General features: G+C 36.8%; 1 non-coding gene across 1 annotated transcript; it reads right to left on the bottom strand.

The window, feature by feature from the left end:
* Positions 1–7,731: 7,731 nt before the first annotated feature.
* Positions 7,732–7,803, bottom strand: TRNAC-ACA (transfer RNA cysteine (anticodon ACA)). Its single transcript has one exon. It is a non-coding gene; the product is annotated as a tRNA-Cys (tRNA).
* Positions 7,804–8,627: the final 824 nt, after the last annotated feature.

Here is an 8,627-nt window from a genome sequence, read left to right as displayed (position 1 = left end):
TTGCCGGTTTTAGCATCCATTGATAATTCTTGCTTGAATTAGTTATAAATATCATACTTGCCAAACAGTGATTGTCTAACTCCATCATCCATTCTGCATTGTTAGTTGGTATTCTCCTATTAGAAAACTGTTCTCTTTCTCCTCTATTTATCTATTGATGCATTTGTTTATATTAGCAAGGGCTTGAATTATTGCTTTAGTCGGGGTTATGATATGTTAATATTATTATGTATTTGGTATGCATATCCTCTCAGATTAGGCTCCCATGTTCTCTTGATGTGTTCCATTATTTTTAAGTATTATTTTCTCTGTAAGATAACAAGATGTTCCAGGCCCACCTGAACCTTCTCTGCCCAGTTCTGGAATCAGTCATTCTCACGAGAGACCTGATTCCTTTAAGTGAAGAATGGTCCCAGATTTACTTTTTAAAGAGAGCAAAAACAAAATAGAGAACACACAACTATTTAATAAACGTAATAAATATTTAAAACGTACTATGATCTATGCCATTGCCAGTTAAAAGATACGTGAAGTTAAACTCATTAAGCCAGTGTAATATGGAGTTAGTTAATTGATGGTGTTTTTTGATTATTAGAAACAATCTACTTAGTTCCTTTCTCTCACAATTAAAAAAAAAAGCTCTCCATACATTAAAGCCTTAATCATGAAAAGAAAGCTGAATCATTAGAAGAAAATTTAGAAAAGTAGCTTTAGAATAAAGCAATAGTGTAAGCTTTCCTGAATAAGCACAAAGGACATTATAAGTTCATAATTGTTACATCTTTTTGGTAGACTCTTTCTTTTATTATTGATCCTCTTACCACTATTAAATTCTTCCTCTCAAAGTCTACCTTTTATGATATCGATATTTATAAAGCAGCTTGTTTTTGGTTAGCATATTTGCAGCATGTATTTCATGTTCAGTTATTTTCCATCATTTTGTTGAGGCATCACTCCTGTAAGCAACATACACCAGGATTTTTGTTTTTAAAATCCAACTGGAAATTTTGTCTTTTAATAAAAGTCATTTACAAATATTGTATTATTTTTCCTGATATACTTGAACTTACTTCTGATATTTCATTTGATCTTTCTGTTAACCACCCTTTTTCTTTTCTTCTTTTCTTGACTTCTTAAATTGGTTATTTGTGTCTTTCTAGGAATGTGCTTAATTCATCTACTTTGTTTAATTCATGGCATAAACTTTATTGCAATCCTTTTAATTTCTGTAGGGTCTGTACTTTCATTCCTGATTCTAGCAACATATGTCTTCTCTATCTTTTTCTTGGTCAATAGAGCCAAAAGTTTATCAATTTTATTGATTCTAACAAATAACTGACTTTTGGTTTCATTCATTTTCCCAACTGTCTGTCAGTTTTTAATTTTATTAATTTATCCTCTGGCCTGTATAATTTTCTTCTTTCTACTTACTTTGGGGTTGCTTTGATTTGATTACTGATTTTTAGACCTTTTATGCTTTGTAATAAACATTAAAGATATAACTCTCCCTCCGAGTCTGGTTTGCGTGTGGGCTCAGTCACTGCAGTCGTGTCTGACTCTTTGTGACCCAGTGGACTTGTAGCCCGCCAGTCTCCTCTGACCATGGGATTCACCAGGCAAGAATACTGGAGTGGGTTGCCGTCCCTTTTCCAGGGGATCTTCTGCACCCAGGAATCAAACTCATATCTCCTGAACTACAGGCGGATTCTTTATTGCTGGGCCACCAGAGGAGCCCCAAGTCCTGTTTTAGCAGCATCCAAGTCATTAAAATGGATTTTGATTTCATTTTTATTTGATTCAGGTTTTTTAAAGTATTTCCTTGTGATTTCTTCTTTGATTCAAGGTCATTTGGAAATATCTTATTTAATTTCCTAATATTTGGGAGTTTTTTTAGATTTTTTTGTTAATTTCTAATAGAATTTTATTGTGGTCAGAAAGCATACTTCATATGATTTAGATTCTTTTAAATTTATTTATTGACTGATTAAAATTAGAGATACCAAAGGAACATTTCACGCAAAGACGGGCACAATAAAGGACAGAAATGATACGGACATAACAGAAGCAGAAGATATTAAGAAGAAGTGGCAAGAATACACAAAAGAACTATACAAAAAAGATCTTCATGACCCAGATAACCACAATGGTGTGATCACTCACCTAGAGCCAGACATCCTGGAATGTGAAGTCAAGTGACCCTTACAAAGCATCACTACGAACAAAGCTAGTGGAGGTGATGGAACTTCAGCTGAGCTCTTTCAAATCCTGAGATGAAGCTGTGAAAGTGCTGCACTCAATATGCCAGCAAACTTGGAAAATTTAGCAGTGGCGATAGGACTGGAAAAGGTCAGTTTTCATTCCAATCCCCAAGAAAGGCAATTGCACTCATCTCACACGCTAGCAAAGTAATGATCAAAATACTCCAAGCCAGGCTTCAACAGTATGTGAACCGTGAACTTCAAGATGTTCAAGCTTGATTTAGAAAGGCAGAGGAACCAGAGATCAAATTGCCAACATCTTTTGGATCATGGAAAAAGCAAGAGAGTTCCAGAAAAACATCTACTTCTGCTTTATTGACTATGCCAGAGCCTTTGACTGTGTGGATCACAACAAACTGGGAAATTCTGAAAGAGATGGAAATACCAGACCACCTGACCTGCATCCTGAGAAATCTGTATAAAGATCAAGAAGCAACAGTTAGAATTGGACATAGAACAACAGACTGGTTCTAAATCGGGAAAAGAGTATGTCAAGGCCTCACCTTGCTTATTTAACTTATATGCAGAGTACATCATGTGAAAAGCCAGGCTGGATGAAGCACAAGCTGAAATCAATATTCCCAGGGGAAATATCAATAACCTCAGATATGCAGATGACACCACCTTTATGGCATAAAGCAAAGAACTAAAGAGCCTCTTGATGAAAGTGAAAGAGAGTGAAAAAGTTGGCTTAAAACTCAACATTCAGAAAACTAATATCATGGCATCTGGTTCCATTATTTCACGGCAAATAGATGGGGAAACAATGGAAACAGTGACAGACTTTATTTTTGGGGGCTCCAAAATCACTGCAGATGGTGACTGAAGCCATGAAATTAATAGACACTTGTTCCTTGAAAGAAAAGCTATGACCACCCTAGACAGCATATTAAAAAGCAGAGACATTACTTTGCCAACAAAGGTCCATCTAGTCAAAGCTATGGTCTTTCCAGTAGTCATGTATGGATGTGAGAGTTGGACTATAAAGAAAGCTGAGTGGGGAAGAATTGATGCTCTTGAACTGTGGTGTTGGAGAAGACTCTTGGGAATCCCTTGGACTGCAAGGAGATCCACCCAGTCCATCCTAAAAGAAATCAGTCCTGAATATTGCAAGGACTGATGCTGAAGCTGATATTGGAAGGACTGATGCTGAGGCCAATATTTGGCCACCTGATGCAAAGAACTGACTCATTGGAAAAGACTCTGATGCTGGGAAAGACTGAAGGCAGGAGGAGAAGGGGATGACAGAGCATGAGATAGTTGGATGGCATCACCAACTCAATGGACATGAGTTTGAGTAGGCTCTGGGAGTTGGTGATGGACAGGGAAGCCTGGTGTGCTGTGGTCTGTGGGGGTGCAAAGAGTAGGACACGACCCAGTGACTGAACTGAACTGAACTGTAACTTATGGAAACTGTTGAAATGGTCTGACTTATAATTAGTCTATGGTAAACAATGTTTCATGTGCACTTGGGAAGAATGTATATCTTGCAGGTTGTCTGGCAGTCTTCCCTGTATGTATTAGCTCAAATTTGTAGGTAGTGTTATTCAAATTTTCAATATTCTTATGATTTTCTGTGTAATTGTTACATTAATGACAGAGGAGATTAAAATCTCCAACTAAAAGTTTTTGTATTGTGTATTTCTCTTTTTAGTTCTTTTAGCTTTGTCTTATGTACTTTGGGATTCACTTGTTAAGTACGTGAACATTTATAATTATAAATATGTTATATATTAAAAAATTATATTTTTAACTTTACCTGTATCTAATTATATCTAATCTGAAGTTTAGCTTTCTTAGATATTAATATAGCTATTTACGGTTATTTTGTGTAGTATAAAGTTTTCCATCCTTTACTTTCACTGTATTTGTATCTTTGAACTTATAGTGTGTCTTGTATACGGTTGGGATGTCTTTTAAAAAATTCATTCTAATTATCTCTGCTTTTTGATGGAAATGTTTAATGGTTCACATTTTCTGTATTATTAATGTGGTTGGATTTATTTTTGCCATTTTTCTTTGCATTTGTCTCTTTTTTTTTTTTTTTGGTCATTTCTCTTTCCTCCTTAACTGCCTTCTTTTGTGTTAAGCAAATATTTTTAATTTTTTTGATTTTTAAGAAAGTTGTCTGTGTAATTATAAAATGAATCAACTTATCACAATCTTATGTTAATTCTGACTTCTGACCAAAAAAAAATGCAACTTTGCTCGAGTAAAACTTCATGTCTTGGGACTGCCCTGGTGGTTCAGTGGTTAAGAATCTGACTGCCATTGCAGGAGATATGGGTTTGATTCTTGGTTTGGGAAGATCCCACAGGCCTTGGAGCAACTAGGCTGTGTGCTGCAACTGCTGAAGCCCTAGCATCCCAGAGCCCATGCTCCACAACGAGACAAGCCACTGTAATGAGAAGCCCATGCACTGCAGGGAGAGTAGCCCCCCTTGCCCCAGCTAGAGAAAGCCCGCAAAAGCAATGAAGACACAGACTAGCCAAAAAAACAAACTAATAGAGAAATCTTCACGTCTTCCACCTTCCTATTTGCCTTTATTGTCACATACATCATTCCAATGTAAGCTCAGCAATATAGGGTTATAAATATTGCTTTAAACAAGCATACAGCTGGATTTGTGTTACAGTCTGATGTCATTCCCTTTCAACACAGAGAACTTTCTCTTGTATTTCTTTTGGGCAGGTCTTCTAGCAATGAATCATTTCAGCTTTTTTTTTATGAGAAGGTGTCTTCAATTCACCTTCATTTTTGAAGGATAGTCTTGCTGGATATAGAAGCTTTAAAGGTAGCTTTCCTGGAAGTTGAATTCATCACTGTCAGTTTTTGTTTGCACTTGAATATTTCATTCCACTGCTTTCTGATCTCTCTTGTTTCTCATGAGAAGTCAGCCATCGATTGCATTTTTATTTCCTTATTATGCAACGAGTTATTTTTGCCTCTGTCTTTCCTCTATTTAACTCTAGAATGTCTTGATGTGGTCTTTTTTGTAGTTATTCTGTTTAGGGTTGATAGAGCTTCTTGGATCTGTAGATTAATACTTTTTAACAGATTTGGGAAGTCTCTAGCTATTATTTCTTCAAATAATTTGCTACTCCTTCCTTTCTTCTCACCTTCTTGGACCCCAATTACACATATGTTAGAATAATTTACCTTGTCCCACAGGTTTCTGGGGCTTCCCTTGTGGCTCAGCTGGTAAAAAATCTGCCCACAATGCGGGAGGGCTGGGTTCAATCCCTGGGTTTGGAAGATCCCCTGGAGAAGCGAAAAGCTTCCCACTCCTTTATTCTGGCCTAGAGAATTCCATGAGTCCATTGGGTCTGAAAGAGTCAGACACGACTGAGCCACTTTCACTTTCACAGGTTTCTGAGGATGTTTATTTTTCTTCATTCTTTTTTTTTCCTCACTGTTCTTCATTTGCTCTATCTTCATGTTTATTTATTATTTCTTCTTTCCTCTTAAATCTGTTACTGAATGCATCCAGTGAATTTTTCATTTCAGCTTCCCTGTTCTTCAATTCTAGAGCTTCCATTGGTTTTCTTTTTATAGTTTCAGTTCCTCTATTGAGATTCCCTATTTGTTAATCCAGTGTCAGTATATTAATAGCTTCTCTTAATTATTTTATTATATTGATAATAGCTGCTTTGAGGTTTTCTCTGCTAAATGCAACATCTTGGCCCATTCAGACACAATTAGCATTGGTTGCTTTATTTCCTGAGCATGGATCACATTTTCCCATATTTTACAGGTCTGGTAACTTGGTTAACAATTGGACATTTTAGAAAGCATTTTGCAATGACTCGATTCTGTTTTATTTTCCAGGTTGTTCTTTTTCTTGTAACTTGTCTGCATGTGCACTATGGACTCTCTCCCTTCCATAGTGTGGAGTCACTGATGTGTCTTTGCAACTTATTGTTTTCCTTTTAATTTTTTCACTCTGGCCTCCTGGGGTCACCTCATGTCTATAATGCTCAGTAGTCAGCCAGTGATTTGCACAGAAATTATTCTCAAACACCTCAAGCCTGTAAATCCTCCACCCTTTGCCTGTAGATCTGTCTGTGAGCTGGAGAATCCATTGAAAATGCAACCAATTCTAAGTCTCCCCTCAGTTCATTTCAGTTGCTCAGCCGTGTCCGACTCTTTGCGACCCCATGAATCGCAGCACGCCAGGCCTCCCTGTCCTAGCTTTCACTTTTTACCAGGCTCTCTGAAATCTCTCCCAGGCATGTGTGTTTTCTCTGTCAGTCAGGTGTGTCTGAAGAGTTTAGCTCAGGCCTTTGTGGCTCTCTCATTTTCAGAATCTCTTTGTTAAATGTATGTCTGGTCCACTCCTCACTCCAACTGGGACAACAAACTTAGGTTAGCCAAGTTTCCTTCTGTTACCGTTCAGTGCTCCACTGTTAGCTGGCAAAGCGCTGGGCTTTCGTCCCCTACTTCATCCCAAGCAGAGAGCTTCCCATAACCTCACCTTGCTTTGGTGGCAAAGCTGCTGTTTTTCACTGCTAGCTACGGACTGGTAAAGCTCCAGTTTTGCCTAATGAATTGGAAATGAGAAAGTGAATAGGATAGAAGCAGCCACAGGCAAGAAAGCCAAAGATTCTTGCTATTATTACCCAAAGCTCTAACAGCTTTTTACAAATAAATGCTTCTCAACTTGTTATCTACCTTTGATTTATTTCTAGTGCCCTGAAATTCTTATTTTTGACAGTTTCATCCAGTTTTCTGTTTACTTTTTTGCAAAGGGAAATTGTCAATCTTTCACAGTATCATTATATGAAATCTTTGTTGAACTGATGATATTTTTCTCCCTTTTAAAATCTGTTTTCAAAGCTACAGATTCTATTTTCTATCCTTTCAGAAGTTATCTTTTCATATTTAGCATCTATATATAACTATATCTTTTTTATAAGGTTGTGAAGTTATTCTAGTTCTTGTATTTTCCTCTTGAATAAAATAAAGATCTTAGCTTGTTTTAACTGCTTTTTCTTATTGTTGTTGTTGCCTTGAATTTTAGTTTTATATCTTTATAGCAAAATTTGTGTTTTTAAAAGTCAATAATTATTTAAATTTACTAGTGTCTTTTATTGCTTTGTTTCCTACATCATTTTCTTCTTATGATGATATTAGAACTATTCAAAATTTGGTCACTGAGATATCTCAGCCCAGGACAAGTTAGCTTGATTTTTCCTTTAAACCATTTATTAAAAGCTCTGTTCCTGGGTTTCAGCCTCTTTTACACCCTTCCTGCGGATCAAATAAACTTACCTAGTTGATTCACACAATGTGCTGGCTTGTGTCCCTACCAGTCATGGAGGTGCGGGGTGTTTATTGCTTCACTTGGAAGTGAAAGTGAAGTCATTCAGTCATGTCTGACTCTTTGCAGCCTACAGGCTACAGGCTCCTCTGACCATGGGATTTTCTAGGCAAGAATACTGGAGTGGGTTGTCATTTCCTTCTCCAGGAGATCTTCCCGACCCAGGAATTGAACCTGGGTCTCCTGCATTGTAGGCAGACGCTTTACCATCTGAGCCACCAGGGAAGTGCTTCACTTGACTTTGAGGTAAAGCGTCAAATTTCCAAGCATCTCTACCAGTTTCTAGAATCAAGCCCAGAAAATTTACACTCCACTAACTGTTCCATTGTCATTCATCTGTTTCATTTAATGTCTATGGAAATGCTTTTGGTATTGCTTTGTTATTGAGGGTAGCTATATCTTTGTATTTGGCTAACCCAATATCTGGACAAATTTTTGTCACCCCATAAATGACATATACATGTATATTCATTATATACATGCAAATTAAATATACATGTATATTCAATATATGTAAATATACAAATATACATGTATACAAATATATATGTATGTATATATACATATATCTTTTCTTTTTAAAAATTGCTTTAAAAAATATAATTATGTAAAATATTATGGAAAATGTTTACCTGGGCTCCAAAGTCAAATCTGCAAAGCAAAGTTTTGAATGATGTCTGCTCTCTACTCTTTCACCATTACCCCTGCCCTTCGAGCCATAAATAACCACTTTGTTGGTTTTATGGTTTATCCACCCATTCATTATCTTTAATAAATATATATAGTGAAAGAGTGAAAGTGTTAATCACTCAATCTTGTAGGGCTCTTTGAAACACCATGGACTATAGCTCACCAGGCTCCTCTGTCCATAGGGATTCTCCAGGCAAGAATACTGGAGTGGGTAGCCATTCCCTTCTCAGGGGATCTTCCTGACCCAGAGATCAAACCCAGGTCTCCCACATTTCAGGCAGATTCTTTACTGTCTGAGCCACCAGGGAAGCCTTATATATATAAAGCATAAATAGCAAATAAAGTATATATACTTTGAA

Source organism: Ovis canadensis, chromosome 1 (assembly GCF_042477335.2).
Source record: "Ovis canadensis isolate MfBH-ARS-UI-01 breed Bighorn chromosome 1, ARS-UI_OviCan_v2, whole genome shotgun sequence".
NCBI classification, from domain to species: domain Eukaryota; kingdom Metazoa; phylum Chordata; class Mammalia; order Artiodactyla; family Bovidae; genus Ovis; species Ovis canadensis.
This window is presented reverse-complemented; position numbering and strand designations above follow the sequence as displayed.